Source organism: Cygnus olor, chromosome 1 (genome assembly GCF_009769625.2).
Source record: "Cygnus olor isolate bCygOlo1 chromosome 1, bCygOlo1.pri.v2, whole genome shotgun sequence".
Lineage (NCBI taxonomy): Eukaryota > Metazoa > Chordata > Aves > Anseriformes > Anatidae > Cygnus > Cygnus olor.
Genome location: NC_049169.1, coordinates 41385762 through 41404311, shown reverse-complemented (window position 1 = coordinate 41404311; position 18550 = coordinate 41385762). Strand labels below are relative to the sequence as shown.

The following is an 18550-nucleotide window of genomic DNA, read 5'->3' as shown; positions in this document are numbered from 1 at the left end:
GTAAAGTTGTTCTAACACTAAAAATACACTAAAGCATATCTAGTTTACTGTTAGATTTACAGCCTTCAAATTCCACATTTTATTCAGGACACTTACGAGCATATGTACCTGTGTTTAGTGGGGGCAAATAAAACAAAGATGCCTGATATTGGAAAGCTCTTCAAGTAGATTAACCACTCAGAAATATGCTGCTCACTTTTGTGTAGACTGCATTTTTTTTCATTTCAGACTATGATTTGTATGTATACAAAAAGTATCTACCACCATGGGACTTTCTAGCCCTGACTATAACTCCAAAAGAGCTTCCTGAATATAAATTACTATGGGAAAAAATAAGAAGAAGAAGATTGCTGGTAATTACTTATTCTTCCCTGGGGCAGCTGCTGGCAAGGCCAGGCCAAAGAGAAGTATTTGCATATGGCACGCAAACATCTAGCGGTGTCTGCCTGAAAAATGACAGCACTAAAGTAGGAGGATCTCCACCCTGAGTTATAGCAATGAATGGGCCAGATCCACCTGTACACTCTTAGCAGCATTAGAAAAAACAAGAACAACCACCACTGCCACCACCACCACCACCAAAAACACGCCTATTCTCTAAACTTTCACAAAACTAGGATAAATAACCTAGACGTGAAACATTATGTTGAATGCTTAGTTTAAACAAGCACTGTATGGATGTGCTGTAAAAATGAAGTCACTGTCCCAAAGAACTTGCAGCTTGAGTTTGTGATAAAATACCATGGGGAGGAAGAGGATGGGAGGGGCTACAGGAAAAAGAAGATGATGATGATGATAATAATAATAATAATAATAATAATAATAATAATAATAATAAAAGAGAGAGAGAGAGAAAGAATATAGAATGTGAAAAAAAAAAAAAAAAAAGACATACTCCTGAGATGAGCAAGAGTAAGCCAAATATTTATATTTGACAAGCTTAGGTCACAACTGTTATCACAATTACAGCAATTTTGGTGTGTTTGGGCTATGGTGGGAGCATACAGGCATTTCTAGCATTTCCCTTTCTATCCATGTCCTAAGTCACACAAGATACTGCACTGCACAGACTCGCAGGTACTACTTTTATCCCTATTACTTTAACTTTTCATTTATAGAGTCTATGAGTACAAAATCTAACTCTTCCTCTATATATATGTCTTCCTATCCTTTGAAAGAAAAGCCACACATTTTATTTGTCAAATCATGTCTGTCAAAGTACTGAACAATGGGGATACTGTATACCAAAAGTTATTTTCGACAATATCATCATTACTGGTTAAAATCAATACTGCAATACTGCAAGCTTTTCTCTTTTCCTCTTTTCTTTTTTTTTAAGTTTATTTATAGACATCAGTTATTAAAAAACAAGAAAAGCAAACAAACTATAAGCTGCAAGGAAAACCAAGTATCTGTTGCTTCTTAAAACATATTTATTTTCATGATCCTGCCATAAAAATTTTATTCAAACCAGATAATGAGATACGTCTTTATTTGTGCCAAGAATATAAAGAAAACGGTAAAAGCTAATTCGAAAATTCCAGGATGTAGATAAACACATTAAATACACATTAAATGACACTTTTTGCAGAATTTCATTCAAGGAAGACAATCTGTTGTCACCAGTCCAACCTCCAACCTAACACTAACAAGTCCTCCACTAAACCATATCACTAAGCTCTACATCTAAACGTCTTTTAAAGACCTCCAGGGATGGTGACTCCACCACCTCCCTGGGCAGCCCGTTCCAATGCTTAATAACCCTTTCGGTAAAGAAGTACTTCCTAACATCCAACCTAAAACTCCCCTGTCGCAACTTTCGCCCATTCCCCCTCGTCCTGTCACCAGGCACGTGGGAGAACAGACCAATCCCCACCTCACTACAGCCTCCTTTAAGGTAACTGTAGAGAGCGATAAGGTCTCCCCTGAGCCTCCTCTTCTCCAGGCTGAACAAGCCCAGCTCCCTCAGCCGCTCCTCGTAAGACTTGTTCTCCAGACCCCTCACCAGCTTTGTCGCCCTTCTCTTGACTCTCTCGAGCACCTCCATGTCCTTCTTGTAGTGAGGAGCACAAAACTGAACACAGTACTCGAGGTGCGGCCTCACCAAAGCCGAGTACAGGGGGACAATCACTTCCCTAGACCTGCTGGCCACACTGCTTCTTATACAGGCCAGGATGCTGTTGGCCTTCTTGGCCACCTGAGCACACTGCTGGCTCATATTCAGCTGCCTATCAACCAGGACTCACAGGTCCTTCTCTGCCAGGTCCAACTCCTGGCTTCACCCAGGACCATCCCTTTTCCTGAGAGCATTGTCCAAACACTTCTTGAATTCTGGCAGACTCGGTATCATGGCCACTGCTCTGGGGAACTTGTACCAGTGCCACATTTGGAAGAATACTTCTAACCCCTGGACCTACATCCACCCCTCCACTTTAGCTAATGGATATTCTTTTTATCAAAGCAGGCTGGGTGCAGTCTATCCTTAAAGCATGAGCTACGAAACTCTGGAAACATGGATCTAAAGAAACATGTCCAGTTTCCAAAAGGAATATCACTGCATAAGAAATAATACTTAAGTAAAATCCAAATATCATCCTGTGGCTAAAGTACCAGTTCAACTTGGATCTCCTGTCAAACAAATTTTAAAATAAGCTAAATTTTATTAAGAATTTGGGGGCATTTTAATGTTTCCTATGAAAGAGTCAGTGTTTAATCCAAATGATATTAGATACAATTCAACCAACCTCTGAAGATTCAGCCTCATTTAGGGGCCTCATTCAAACAAAACACTATTTGGAATAGCTTTAATCTTACTTTTAAAGCAGTCTGCATTGTTGCCTCAATAAGAGAGCCAGGAAGGAACCCTCTTAGAAGCTTTTGGATGGCTGTTTTTTTGGGTTCATTATGGGGAATTTTTTCCACTGAACTGCTGCTCTCCGATAGATGACACAGTGTGTAGACTCAGATGGGCCTTGGGCAACTTTGGGAAAACTTGGGCAATTTGCTTGGCAAACTGACTAGATTATTCTCAATAAGGCCAACAGCTACAGATAGTGAACTTATTGAATGTGACCCCAGGGCCCCAGTTTTGTCACAACCTGTATGCATGGACAAAAATGCAGCTGATGATGACTGCAATTCTTACCAGTTGCAAGTAACCATGTATTATTTCTTTCCCAAAAAAGATCGATATTAAGGGCTTTTTTCTTTAAAATTTTAGTACATTTTTTGCAAGAAGATGTTACATCAAAAAATAGAGCAACCCTCAAAAAATTTAAAGGCTTTGCAGAAAGCCTGCCAACATCACTGGAAAGATTCCCACTGCTATTTAAGAGGTCTGGATAATGATAGCTTTAGAGTATTACCATGAAATATATAGTATAAACCTAAACACAACTTAACCATGACACTGCCACCAATACTACACCTCTTTAAAGAGTCCATACAGAGCTACTGGTTTGATTTTGAGAACTGGGTCACAGCATAATTTACTAGAAGAAATATGTTGTGACAAACATTCATGACACATGCCTGGAACACTTACCAGGATGTGTTTATAGGTACAGTACTAAGACAGTCACATAGTACCTTGCAAACATAAAGAATCCTTCCCTGTGCATGCAATCACCACACATGGTATTAAAAGCTAAAAATTTTAAACGTTGCTAAAAACACCCAGAGAAATAAATATTCAAATATAAAAAGGCTTTTGCCATGCACAACTCCCACCCCTTCATTCTTTTTTTCTTCATTTCAACGCTTTAGATTCAAGTACTGCACTTGTAGGAATATTATCTCCACAGCATTCCTAAACATATGCTGCATTAAAGAAAGGAAAAAAAAAATGGAATTTAACATACTCAGATTACATCTTCTTAAGCAGTATCTCATGAAAGGAACAAACGAGTATATTTTGCAAATAGTAAATAGCAGTAAGGGATTCACCCCACCTCCCCTTCCCCAATGAGGTTTCATTTGTTGTTTTGTTAAGAAAAATCCTGCTAAGAAAGAGAATAAATACATGAGAAAAACTAAACAAATATATAGCATACACATTCTGATTCCCATACAGGAGAGTCTCTGGTTTCCCTGGGCAGCTGTCAGAGCAATCAACCTCAGTCTGAGAACCCTCCTTTACAGGGGAAGAAAATAAAAATAAAAAAAGGCAAACCCCACCCCCCCACACACCAACATATGCTTCATGGTTTTCCTTTTACCTCTTCTGAAACTGTACTGTTACGCAGGCAAGCAGCACAGCCTGAGCTGTAAAATTAACAGTTTAAAACCAGTGACTGAACTTACCTTGGTAAAAAATTAATTCCTGGAGAACACAACTTCCAGTCTGTTACGCCAGCTGTTCTGCTAACAAATGACAACTCCGCCTTTCTTTCTAGCTGTGCCATGAACTGACATATCAAGATAACACAACAAGATTTTTGACAGATCAAATTTGTATTGGCTACAGTTATTAGACACACATTGTGGAAGAATGACTTTATTTCCTTTCATCATTTTATTGATATAAACAAATAAGTAAAGGGCAAGAAAAAAGGCTAACTACTGTTAAAGGTGTTTTGCAACTCTTTTTATGCTTAATAGTTTATTTATAACAACACAAAACTAAAGTGAACAAAAAACACTAGGGAGGAGGGGGTGGGAGCAAAGCAGAAGATATTCACTATTTCTCTTATGATGGGCTAAAATCAGCTCTGAGATCTCCATAATCACTCTTTGGCACTTTTGAAATACAGATCCACTCAGGAATTTTGCTCTTGGGATCATCTTTGTTTATAATGTTTACATATCATTTTAGCTCATTACTGTCAAGCATGGGATAGCGTAGAATATTGAAGTCTTTTTTTTCCAAGAGATGTCAGTTAAGCACCAAAGTAAACTCCTTAACAGACAGCTTTGACTTCTGAGTGCTGTTTTTATGCATCGTTTATTTATTCTTTGTGGGTTGCACAATTCTGCAAATCATCTTGCATTACTGGTACATATTTAAGGGAGCTCCTGGAGATTTTGAGCCAGAAATCTCTTTTTACACCCAGACTGATGCTACTCCAGAGCACGTTGTTACCAGCTCCTTCTACTTTCAGAAAAGAACAAAATCCCAGTTGTCTAGACTGGCATAGAAAAACGTTTGGAAAATTCTGTAATTTTCTTCTATTAACCTCTTTCTTCCATCTCCCCAACTGATCCATTTAAATCTCTTCCTCTTATATGGTTTCTTTAAATGGCCATTTGGAAATAAATAGAATGAGTAACTGGCATTGTAAGTAGTCATGTGACAGTTGACAATGACAGGAAAGTGACATCTACTTTAGTTACGTAATAAACTGTATGAATTAAGAACATAGTCTCTGCTTAACGCACAGCCAAACAGACCATTGAAATTCTGAGATGACATTTAGATGACTACAGTGGGGAAAAAATCAGGAAATTAGAAGAAAATATAGATGTAATGTATTAACAGCCAAGGCACTATATTTTTTTTTTTTTGGTGAGCATATCAGAAAGACAAAGCCTGTGTAGTTCTTCCTTTGTGTACACAAACCTCTCCCTTCTCTCCCACTCATAGTACAACCTAGTGCCTCAATGATGGGTGATTTTGTACAGACAACATATTCTATCCATAAAAAGGTGTATTCTACTGTTGGGTACTAAAACCAAGAGTGGAATCAAGGGGAGTGACCAGCAAACTGTAAGGTTTTTAAGCCAGACAAAGTCTTTTTGTTCTGTGTTCATATAGCACCAGCACAAGTCTATTCCGATTCATGACCAAGATTCCTTTATTCTGCTACAAAGTGAATAAATAGCTGTACCTGCAGTGTATTTATTTTAAATACTAGCCAAGGATATTTGGCCTTCAAGATGAGGATCTTAATGCTCTGAGAAAAATCAATGGTCAGTGATTCAGATCTTTTAATTTTACAGATGGGTAAAACCAAGTTTAAGCAACTTCCCTGAGGGTATGAAAAAAAACGATGAAGCTAGAAGAGAAGCAGACCTTTAGCCTTTCTGCCTCAAGCTTTACTTACATCATCCTTCCTAAAGGGATACAGCAGCAACTGTAATACAGCAACAGACATATTTAAATTATTAATAAGCTATTGCATAACACAGACAGAGATGGCGTTTCACAAAGAAGCAATTGGTCTACTCTGAACACAGTAGATTCAAGCAAGCTAAATAACCATCTTATAGAATTTTTGGCTTCAATAGTGATCTGTTACCTCAAAGTTAAAAGTGACAGTTGTTTAAAGTAATTTTTGTTTAAGTCAGCATACTTAGGGAAAAAAAGAAAAAAAGAGAAAGATCATCATCCATCAAGAAGTCAGTATGTACCTCAATCACCATACATCAAGTAAGAAATATCTTCAAGATATCAAAGCAAATTTTGTAGTAACCATAGTAGAATCTGTTTAAAATCATGTCCATCACTGGGTACAACATATATTAGTGCTTTGTAGATACTCACTGGAGTTCTAGAGGTTATTACATTTGTGTGTTGTACTCTCCTTTGGTTCTCATTTATGATGCCAACAATAAATACAAAGTAATCTGACCTCTGGGATTGAGCCAAAAAGAGCACTTGATGGAAATCAGCCCTTCCAAATGACAAATTATGGACATAGTGTTTGCACCAGACAATTTTATATATATATATAAATATATATATGTATATAGGGTTACAAAACCTCTGACCTAAGGACACTATTTTCCAGAAATAAAATTAATAAATAAATAAATAATCAAGAAACAAATGGAATATAGAGGAAACAAAACATTTTAATGTATGATTACACTGGAGATTGTCCCATACATGATTGTTCATATTACATGTTTATATGCTCACATGTTTATATACTCACTCAAAATACTCATATATGTAATTATGAATGTGTACACGTATACATTCACACTTCTGTATATGTAAGTGTGCATGCATGCTGAAAACAAAATGATAAGCAGAGTTAACTTGAGCAAGGGGAGAGGGAAATTGAAGACAAAGAGATAGAGGGCAAAAAACATGTGGCAAGGATAGCAGGAAGATGACAGGTAAGGAGAATACACCTGACAGCAAGGAGAAAACAACAGCAGTAGCAACAACAAAAAGAAAGGAGCACACAAAAAACAATATCAAGAGCCCAACCTATAAAGACAGCCTGCTGACTTGCATTTCAACCACAGGCCTATTTTCCCTTCCAGAAGGATAACGTTAAACTGGAACAGCAGTTGCCCTGCACCATAGCTTCAGGTAATGCCCTGGGTGCCAGGGGCTGTCCCTCTCCCCACGTTCAGTCACTCAGGTGAAAGTGCCATTAATGGAAATAGCTGTGCCTGATCCTGACCATTCTAGAAGATATCAAGAAATTTTAATATTAAAAACTGTATGGGTTTTCCATGCAGCAGTGCCTCATGGGACAAAAATTTATTACATCTAAAGATACTACAGACAAACAAAGTAACACTCTAAGGTTCTGTTTATTAACATGGAAGTACCCTGAAAGATTGTTCTGTGTGTGGAAGGGTTTCCTTTGCTTTGTTCTCCCTCCTCCCAAAATGCAACTGTCACGTAGAGGGAATATATTGCTATTAAGCTCAGTAGCTCTATCAGCTTCTTCTTTTCTTTTAGCAAAGAAGCTTTGTTCATTTACTGCATCAAACATAGAGTAGAACTATGCTAGTTTGTATATATACACGTTTATATTCAAATCAACATGGATATGTTTGTGCTTGCTGGTAAGCAGCTGTGAGAGAAAGAAAGAGAAAAAAAAAAAAAAGGAATTTTGCACTAAAAAGAAATTTCTAACCATTTCCAAAGTTCCTTCCTACCTTTGAATTCTTTTGTATTTCAGCACAGGTGAAAAGCTAATACCAGTACATAAGCACTGAAAAATAAAAAACAGAAACAGAAAATCTCCCAGCAGTATCCTTTAATTGGTATGCAGCAGGAATGCACTCTTAAGTTCAAGGTATAACAAAGTATAGCCTTCCACTCTGTGACAACATCCAGACTCAAGAGAGCTGCATTTAAGGGCTGCCCATATTATTACAAATGTGGCTTCAGCAATGAACCACTCTGCGGGTTGCTTTTTCTTTTCTCCACATGCATTTCCTTCAGTAAACATAAATAAATAAATAAATAAATACAAATCTAGAAAACTCATTTAAGGAAGTTAGGCTTCTAGGCTTTAAACTTTTCTGTGCATCACTTCTGCAAATGTACCAAGCTTTGTCAACCTTTTCTCATTCTCTTGATTCATAGCGTGTATTTACACACTGCATCCAGGAAAACGAGATCTGGTTTGATGTGAGACTATTAATTGCTGTTGGTAATCAGTCAGTAATTCCACTAGATGTTTCTAGTCAGGAGCTAAAAAAACACAACAGCAGATAGAGGTGTTCTCTCATACATTGCTTAAGGCTAGACCTGTCTAGAACAAATGTAAAAGGTTTTTAAAGCTCTGCTTTACAAGCAGGCACACAACAGAGTCTCACAAGAGACTTTTGCTTTAGCACATATAAAATGCAGTCTAAAGAAGGTCTTTATATCCCACAAAGGCAGATTGCAGTACATTCCCTCACAGCTTTATTTCTTCTGATACAGCAACAGTAGAAGATTCTGCTTCTTACAATTTCAACAATAACAGTTTTGGGGGAATTAGAGAAGAAACTAGATGAGACTGCAATCCATGAGACCCAGATTCTATGATTCTACGGCACTTGCAATGCTTCAATTGCACCGCAGGAATGCAGAGATACCTGACAGGGTGCAGAATCCTTGACCTGCACTGGATCCTAGGATCCGGTTAAAATCTCAAGGTAACAGCACAGAATGATTTAGATAAAGTAGTTAAACAAACATGGTGACAGCAACTACTTTTCCGAACCCCTTCATAAGCACAGTGGTAACCTTCGCTTAACATATAAGTAGAACAATTATCAAACAAACAAACAAGTGTTGTTAGATACATTCAGATCAATATTATTCTGGCGATTTATTTAATTAATTAATTTTCCCTTCTTGGTCATTCAGACATTCAAACTGTAGTCTGGAACTGGGATAGGAAGAAAGTTGACATTATTTCTACTTTTTCCAATGTTTTGAGAGGAATTCTGGCTCTTAGTTTTTTAAGTCTTTGTTGTACAGAGCCTGTTTAAAGTAGAAAGCAATCCCATGGAAAGTTCAAAATTCATGGAAAGGGGGACATGAAAATAGGTTTTTACCCTGAATGCCCACTTTGATACAGGATCATCCACAAGATTTAATAAAATACTTAAATAAAGTTGGCAAGCAGGATAGTTGACTCCCTAACACACATTATAGGACCATACTTACTTTTAAGCTCTTGCTTCAGACTGCAAAAGCCTCAAAAGAAGTTTTTGAAGGTATGATCTCCATGCAGTTGTATGATAAACATCCCCAATGTCACAGTGCAAGACAAGGTATCAAGTAGGAGCCTCAGCAATGATGGAGAACCTCTATGCAACTGCTTCTCAAGCTCATGCTCCTTCTTCAGAAGGAAAACATAGGACTGGGTCGCACGCTGTTTCAGCAGCCCAACCCTTTCCTAATTGGCATTTCATACTCAAAGAGCAACAGACAATTTCAAGACAAATATTGCTTGCAACCAACCATTACCAGCTAAGCAAATATAATTCAGTAACACTTCTTAAAAATAATAACAGTAAGAACAATAAAATACTATCTACTATGGTGATTTCCTTATTTTGCAATGTCCTTGCAGAGAAACAGCAGAAAAAAGCCATGTGATTTTATTTACTAGCTTATTTACTAGCTTAGCTATTTAGTATCACTTCAACTGTTTTGTCCTGAGGCTAAGAGCTTTCTTTGGAAAATGTAGGGGGAACAGCAATCAAAAAACAGGATTTATAGTGGAAAGCCTCTAGCATTTCTTTTTTTATATATATAATTGACAAATGAAAACATTACTGATAATTTGTAACCATCAAGGTTTCCCACAGCAAACCGTGTAATCATGAGATATTGCCTCCACAAATTTCATTGTTTTCTGCTTCCTAGCCCTTGTATCTCACTCTGGATTAGGCAAATCTGTTTGAGAGAAGATGCTTAAATCTATGTTGTTATTACTGCATATACAAGAGTAACCGATAGAAACAGTAAATTTTGCCTTTAGTAGTACTAGCAGACCTATAGGCCAGTAAGTAGTTTTATCACTTTTAGGAAAAAAAAAAAAAAAAGTAACTAAGCCAAAGGAAAAAGCCACCTTCCTCCTCTCACTCTGTAGCGCATGTCAAAATTTATGTGGTATGTGTATGTACAAAATAGTATTCATTTCAGCTATCTGATTACGCAAAAATCTGCCAGCACAACCAACTGCAAAGCAGCTGAGCTTCTTCCAGCCAGGCGGTGCTGACACCCTGGTACAGCCTTTACCTGGTATTCCTAAACAAGTTTTTATCAGCTTTCAGGCATGTGTTAACAGCAACAGCTTACAGATAATAATGTTGAGTTGAAAGAAAAGCAACCGGCTAAGAAACCAAGACATACTCCTAAAATATAAAATACAATCAGTTGGTATTTTTTAATAAAAACAATGAATCAGTACTTAATATCTTAACTATTTTCAGCATTGGGTCAAAATACTGCTCTGCAAATGAGACTTTGTTGCAGATAGTGGGTTAGGGAAGGCAAAGAAAAAGAAAAAAAAAAGAGCAGAAAAAGAAATGGGTACTCATTTACATCATGGCTCTCTAATACGAGAAACAAAAACTGTAGGCATTCAGAGGATGTGAACTTTAAGAATTATTAAATATCGGTTTCATATTCCATAAAATGATATTTAATACAATGTACTTAGCCTGTAAAGATTATTTTTTTTAATTGGAACAACTGCACCAGCAGAGTGCATGGAACAATTTCAGACAGCAAGAGTCAGGTGGTGGGGCCCCAGGGAGGTTTGACAGTGAAGGAAATAATTCAAGTCTTTCTAGCATAAATTTTGAAACAGAAAACTCATGGTGTATGGAGGGAGACAGTCTAAGGGAAAGAAGGATGTAATATGTGACAGGCTGCTCTAGCAATGAATTTGGAAAGCAACCACAGTTTTATTCCCACAGCCCATTTTTACTTATCAGCTGGGTGGGTTCTTCCTATCTTTGCCTAATTCAGAAGTATTGAAGAAAAAAAACAACAGCAAAACTAGAAGAGAACAATCCTCTCCTTCCAACCCTGAAGAGTCCTTCCTATCCCCTCACCCTACTATTTTGGTTAAAACCCTGAATATATATCCTGAAAAATAAAACCCACCAGCTGTTTTGAGATAAGGGATAACAGTGAACATTGAGCTTAATGGTTCTCTGACTCTTTGCTAGATTTTCTGACTTGCAGTTGTTTGCAAAGCATCTCCTGACAGAGACATGGATGGGCAGATGGACAAAACAACATAGAAGACACAAATATGTATATATATGTATATGTTTAAGAGGGACTGGGTGAGGAAAAGGGGGTGGGAGAGAAAACTCAGAGCTGTCTTGGAGAGAGAAGTAAAATCAGCAAGGGAGAAATCAACTTTTTCAGGGAGAGAAGAAGCAACACCACCAGATCCTAGGTTCTCAGACAAAAGTAAGCTACTGAGCAACAAAAGCAACAAACTTGGCCTACCCAATATTTAATGCTTTTATTGTTAAAAAACAGTTGCTGGCTGACTACATTAGTCATAAAAATGAGAACAGAGACATGAAAATGGGGAGTGCAGACACAGCAGTATGAGCATGTTTGCGAGAACAAATTGTACTGGTGGCCCAACTGTCCCACGATGACATCCAATTTTCCAGAAATGTTGAATATTGACGATGATGAAGTAGGCAGGGAATAGAGGAACAGTTGTTGTACATGCTGATTACACCCATTTCATCTGTCCCTTCTAAACCTCTCTTGATTTGATCTTTAAAGGTCTGCATATCAAGACTGCTTGATGCTTTTGATGGTAAACTCCTTTTATATCACATCAGCCAAAAGCTCTCTGATTATTGGACATTTCGTTAATCTGCAAATGGCTACTGGGGAAAACAACAGGGCAGTGCACACACTCAGTCCAAAACATCCAATAGTAGACAAGGCTTATTCAGTATTCCTCCTTATTAATTATGTTTAATTACTGCCCAGTAATAGAGTCATGGTATCTCTTAAAAAATCCTCTGAGCTCAGTAGCTCATCTACATACAGAAAGACTGATGGAAATAATGTAACCAAGATTGCTATACTTTCTCACATTTAACTTTAAAGTATATATTCAGGTGGTATCAGGAATTGCTAAACTTTCCTTCAATTTCATTCAGGTTTGAATTGGCCTTTAAACAGAAGAACCGTGGCCTCAGAACTCACCTGCCCTAAAAATACATCAAGAGTAAAGACCAAATATACAGGACACACAGACTTTGCTTTCTCGTTGCTTAGGCTTTGTTTGAGAGATGTTACAAGAAAATATGAGGGGAAAAAATATATCCCTTTGAGGATAGTAAGCATGCTGGATGTGCAAAAGTGTAGGCTGTGTATCAGTGGTGTGAGTGGTGTAAACTGAGATGCAAAGATTCCTGCTTTGTGAACTATCAGTATTGCAATATCGTTACTGCTGCATTCTGCACGATGGGCTATGAATCTAGACACACATCATCTGATGTGAGTTAGGATAGAAGCACAGAGGGTTTGTATTCCCTAAAATACTTTAGACAATGTAGAACATCAGAAAGCAGTAAATTAGTTAGCTCATGAAGCAGATGTGCCAAATCTTTAAGAGATGAAGTACTATTGTCACCAGGAACCATTTTGTACGTTGCTGTAGTTCTGAAACAATTTTACAGGTTTAAACAAGGTCAAGTAGATAAATGATACTTGAGGGTATTGCAACCTGCATTATTTGCCTGTATGTTGCCTCACACATATCTGTATGCTCATGGTGAAGAGCACTCTCAGGCTCCCACCGTCAGGCTCCAGACTTAAACAAGGCCACAGCTGCAGCATTGTTCAAAGGCTTGGCTTTGCCTGCCTAAAGCAAGCAGGTGATTTTCCAAGATGCCAAATAACCCGGATAGTCTGTCAAAGAAATGCCCACAATGGGACTTTCTTTGGGGGGAAAAATATTAAAATTAAATGACTAGAGTAGACAGGAAATTCTGGAAATGTATTTTACAGATTTGGCTAGCATAGACTCTGCACGTAACAGCAGACTACAAATTTTTCCATCGATTTTGAAAACAGAATAATGCCACTGGATGATGAAATACAGATTAAGCAGTCTTCTCTGGGTTTTAAAATGGTTATTTACAGCAAGTTGGATATTGAAACCTGTTATTTGAACTAGTAGTTCATAGCTCTCACTGTCATTTACTGTGCACTGAAATCATGTATCTGCACATCCTACTGTAAACAGTGATAAATGCATTTGCTTCTTAATGGCATTCATGTCCCAAAGCCTTGAATATTATCATACCTTCAAAATAAGAAATTACAGTACACTGTAGGAATGACAATTAGATGCAGAAGCACAGCATTCAACCCGAAATGTCCATCTTGGAGCATGGGAGGGAGGAAGGACGTGTTTTGGACCAAGATACCGTGGACACATGGTCTTCAAGCAGATAAAGGTGATGGACATCCCAGACATGCACATTCCAGCCCATTACCAATTCCCTGAGGTTTCACTCCCAGGTAGAAAATTTTGCAGATGGAAGCCCTGTAATGTATTGAAATCAATTGATTTGAATTCCTATGATGTTCCTGAACTCTTTTTCCTCTCTGAACTGCCCACTGTTAGCCTGCCTCCCTTATTTCCTCAACTCTTCAGCAACCGAAATTGGACTACTGTTTCCACACAGGCACCAAAAGCTCTCACTCCCTGGCTGAGCCTTGTGTAATGGCTCATACACATGAGTAGGAGCCCAGAGACACCTACCAGGCCCACAAAAACAAGCATAATATTGACAGAAATCAATAAAACATTATGTCTTGGAGCTACGGAAAGACTAAGGAACTTGATAGTTCTGCAGCCATAAAATTAGTATGCACCTCTTTAAAATGCAAGTGCTAGCATTTGATGTGCTTTGAGATAAGACACATATCTGAGTGCCCTATAAACTTGACTGTTCATAAGTTAACAAAATGAAAATTACATAAACATAGTTCTCTAAGCCCAATTACAGATCTAAGAAAAGCAACTATATAGCTTGTACTATCTTTTGAACTTATTAGAAAAGCTAAATGCCAAAGCACAGCCTACACTTTTTAAACCACCTGCAAAGTTTTATATCCTTAATTAGCATAGTGTTTTCGGTTTTTTTTCTAAATTCCCCATGAAAAAAAAAAAAAAAAAAAACAGTCCAGCGGCAATACTTTCTGCAGCAACAAAACAGTTGAGTCTTCTCAGAACACAGTATCTTTCCTTTATTTATGAGAACACAAGCTAAGAGATTCAGCTTGACTCCTGCCTGGCCTGATCCAGGTAGACCAGCAGTAGAGCATCTATTTCAGCCAATGAATCAGACAATATTTTCCAAAACTGGTCTGGTTTTATTTCACATATTTCTGTTTAAAGTATTTATAAATACACTTTACATTCAATGCTATGGAAAGAAATAGCCAAATTACTACTATGCCTTGTGTTTCTCATTGTTTTTGAAGCCTCATTTTATTAATATCTAACAGTAACCTCCTATTAAAAAAAAAAAAAAAACAGGCATTAGCACACCAAACGTATCAAATTACTAGTTAGAATTCCTGTGTGTAATGAAAGATAACCAGACTTGTGTTTATGATCATGAAATTCAGTTCTTCAGCATGAACTGCACCACAGGACCAGACATTTTTAGCAGCTACAGAGTCTTCCGTGGTTGTTTCATAGTTCTACAGCTGGATAAAATATCCTTGCTCAAAGAAAAAATTGACCTCAAGGTACAACAGATCCTCTTTGAAACAATCTTTCTCCTCCTAAGCAATCTGAAGAATCAGCCTCTATACGTGAATCTGCAAAATGCACTTAGAGATGAAAAACTAAATTTTCTTTTGAGAATAAATAAAAAAAGAAAAGAAAAAGAGAAAAACACACCCCCTAGAGCATAATTAATTTCAGGTCAGATAACCATGGTTCAGAAAGCAGTCCAATGGATGTCGAGATTAACCCTAATATATCACAACTTTTCTTTTATGCAACAAAAGGGTGGGAATTATGAGTTGGAGAAAGTCCCATGCTCTAAACCAGTTATCTCCTATCATGTACCTCTGTGTCTTTTCCATTACCCAGAGCCTGCTCAAAGTCTGAATATATTTTCCCAATAATTTCATTGTATGTGTTATCATGGTATATTTCCAGCAACTCGCTCTTTAAAAGACTATCAGCTGTGACTGAATGACTTAGATTAACAAATACAAATTTCAAAGGCATTAAAACCAAGTATTTAATTTTCCAGGACTTAAAACAATTTCATTTATGCTGCTCATAAATTTCCCCAATTTTTATTTTTCCCAAATAATATCAAAATTATTTGAAACATTGGACAGTGGCTTTCATACCAATATTCCATGCCAAAACCAGCAGCACTTATTGTAACAAGCCTGTGTAATAATAAAGCACATAATATGTACTTTAATACATTATTTTGATGTTAACAGCCTCATTGAACCTATGCAGTAATTCAAAGGCCACTAAATCTCATTTTAAGGCCCAGTATTAAGTGCACAACAGCCACAAAGTGCTACCCCAGAATGACCTCTCTGCTTGCTGCAGAGCTCCCATTAGAGGCCAGCACACCACGAAGAACATATACCGAGTCTATAACCCCTCAGCTGGCACATCAAAAGACTAAAAAAGCATGGGAAAATAGAAGAAAGACATGAAGATGTTAAAAACCATCAGATTGAGATTATGAAATAATCATTATAAAAAAGTTTGCAGACCATAGTCTGAGTAAAACAGATGAACCAGGAAGGGGAATCTTCTGAGACAGTCTGTTACAGAAGCGGGATTTCCTACAGGATTTTCCATACTATGGAAATGTGAATTTACATGTGTAAATTGCCTTGGGTACTAAAGGATGAAACTTGAACAAGTAATTATCTGAAAACCAAAATATATAAAACTACCGATAGGACACAACAAAAAGGGTCTATCCACAGATGTAAAGGACGAAGACCTCAAACAGTGTCAGGCTGATGTCAGACACTTATTTCAGCAGGTCTCTGGCAATAACACAGCATTGATAGAGAGCAACCGAGTAACAGTTTTGCCAAACAATTAGACAAATTCAGGGAGCTTTTGACACAAATTACCACGCAATCAGGCAGTATTAGAAACAAAATTACCAGACAATAAAGAAATTCAGTCCCCTAACAGCAGTTCACTTTCTGCATGATGGCATGCTTTTTCCTCAAAAGCACATTAATTTTCAGTTTACTAAAAACCAAAGAGTTTTCAAGCAGTTCCAACGTAATTAAATCCAATTAAAAACAATCTTACCTTCTTTTGATCTTCTAGTTTGTGACTTACTGGATTCCTTCCATGTTTGTTCATCTCTGAAGATAAATCCATCACATTCACTCCTTGCCCTTGAAACAAAATCGGTTCAGCAACACAGCAAACTAATCCAAAAAACAGGGGCTATAAACACACAGACAGGGTGTTTTTTCCATCACACATCATCTCTGAACATCAATGATTTGGAGAAATGTTTAAGAAACCCATTGATTGAGATGAAGAAAACTTCACAGTTCACTCTTGGGACTTTCCAAATCACCATAGTGTTTTAAAAAGCTGATTCTTAAGAAGGGAAATAATTCATCCACGACTTAATTCCACTGCTATCTGTGCCTTTCTTCACAGGTTTCCATTTTACATAATTTCACATTCTGACTGTGAACCTGTTGAGGAAAAAAAATAAAAAAAAAAAAGAATAAGATTTATTTGCAATTTATTGTCATTTTTGTAGATGACTATCTGTCTTCCTCAGGTATGGGGTTTTGTTTTTTTGTTAGCCTTTTCATTTATTTGGTGAAGTTTTTTGTTGGTTGGTTAGTTGGTTGTTGGTTTGTTTGTTTGTGTTTGAAAGGATCTAATACTGTTTTGTGATATAATACTTGGCAGGCTGAACTGATACACGATCCCACTTGACCCCCTTCACATCACAGATGGCATACAGAATATTCACTGCAAATAGATAATGAATTCGCCTATAGCTATCCAAGAAAAGTTCAGGGAAAGAGAAGAGCAAAGACTATTTGAATAAAGACAGCACTGATGAAAATTTTGCATCATTATCATCTGATACGTCCTCAGTGTATTCAAAAAACAACAGCCAATATAAAACTGACAGGGTCACATGGGGAAAACCTGCAGTCAAAATACTAAATCCTAGCCAATATGAAGACTTAAAAGAAAAAAGGAGAAAAAAAAGAAAAATGAACAAAAAGCCCCTCCCTGTCCCCAAAAGTTCTCTTGAAGGCTGCAACCAGAGGGGGAGAAGGAAAAAAAAAAAAAAATCATTACAAACAAGATTTATCTGCCAGAAAGTTAAAGCTCTGCTAGCAACAATTAGAGAAAGCACCAAAGTACCTTTTCTGTAATTTTTGGCAATAAAATCATAGAATATTCATGCCCTTAGTGCAATTGAAAACCAATTGTGTTTGAACTGAATTAACTGAGAAGATGAAGTCTACATAAAAAATAATTTGAATTCCATTTCAACGCATTTTAAATGCATATATGCCCACAATGTTTTCAGTATTGCATATGGAATAAGAAATGTGTGGATAGTGTATTAAAAGGTACACACTAGGTCATGCAATCTGTCTCTAATAAAATTACATTAAAAGGTGATTTTCTCTTAACAAGAAAAATAAATCCAAAATTCAGTGGGGTCATTGCCAATATCACTATCAGCTTAAACTACCTTTTAGTAAGACCTAAAGTGCAAGCTTTACTCCACTGTAACTGTAACTCAGGCCAAAAAATGTAAACCTGACAGCTGAAGTCTGCTTCCGATTAAATCTGTATATAGGCATCTGTGATTTTTTTTTTCCTCAGCAAGGTGCATAAATGAGATTCAGAAACGAAGACTGAATTGACAGTCAAGTCTGAAAGCAGTTTCTAGGAGGATCTGAACCAACCTTCTGTACTTGCAGTGGAAGTCATGTTGGTTTTTTTGTTTGTTTGTTTTATAAGTGAAAATGACACTAGCCACACCATGCCAAAACACACACACTGTTTAGTTTTTGGTTTGGTTATTGGTAGAATCTTGGATTTCTCTGGCTATTTCCATTCTCATCTTTGTGTTTTCCACCCAAGCCTTAAAGGCAAAACATGCTGCATTCCACAGACGACTCTCCTTTTTTGATAAATTTGGACTTAAACACCACCACCGTATCCCCCAAAAAGCAACAAACAAAATTAATAACATAAGAGGCCTAGTCCCACTATTAAAATGACAAGCTTTCTCCTGTTTATAACAGGATCATAATAAGATAGATATAAGCTGTCACCACGTGTTGGGTATGATGAACACAACAGCGATG

The 18550-nt window shown here is 37.2% G+C and overlaps 1 long non-coding RNA gene across 2 annotated transcripts in view; it reads right to left on the bottom strand.

The window, feature by feature from the left end:
• LOC121068597 overlaps nucleotides 1–18550 on the bottom strand; it is a 104977-nt gene that overhangs the window by 19895 nt on the left and 66532 nt on the right. The window contains exons 3-4 of one of the 2 annotated variants that reach the window (XR_005818984.1): nucleotides 16500–16900; nucleotides 9108–9160 (exon numbers count right to left, since the gene is read on the bottom strand). This is a non-coding gene — a long non-coding RNA (uncharacterized LOC121068597). Of the gene's footprint in view, nucleotides 1–9107; nucleotides 9161–16499; nucleotides 16901–18550 lie in introns of those variants that run through there. The other variant, XR_005818979.1, reaches the window with a different exon arrangement.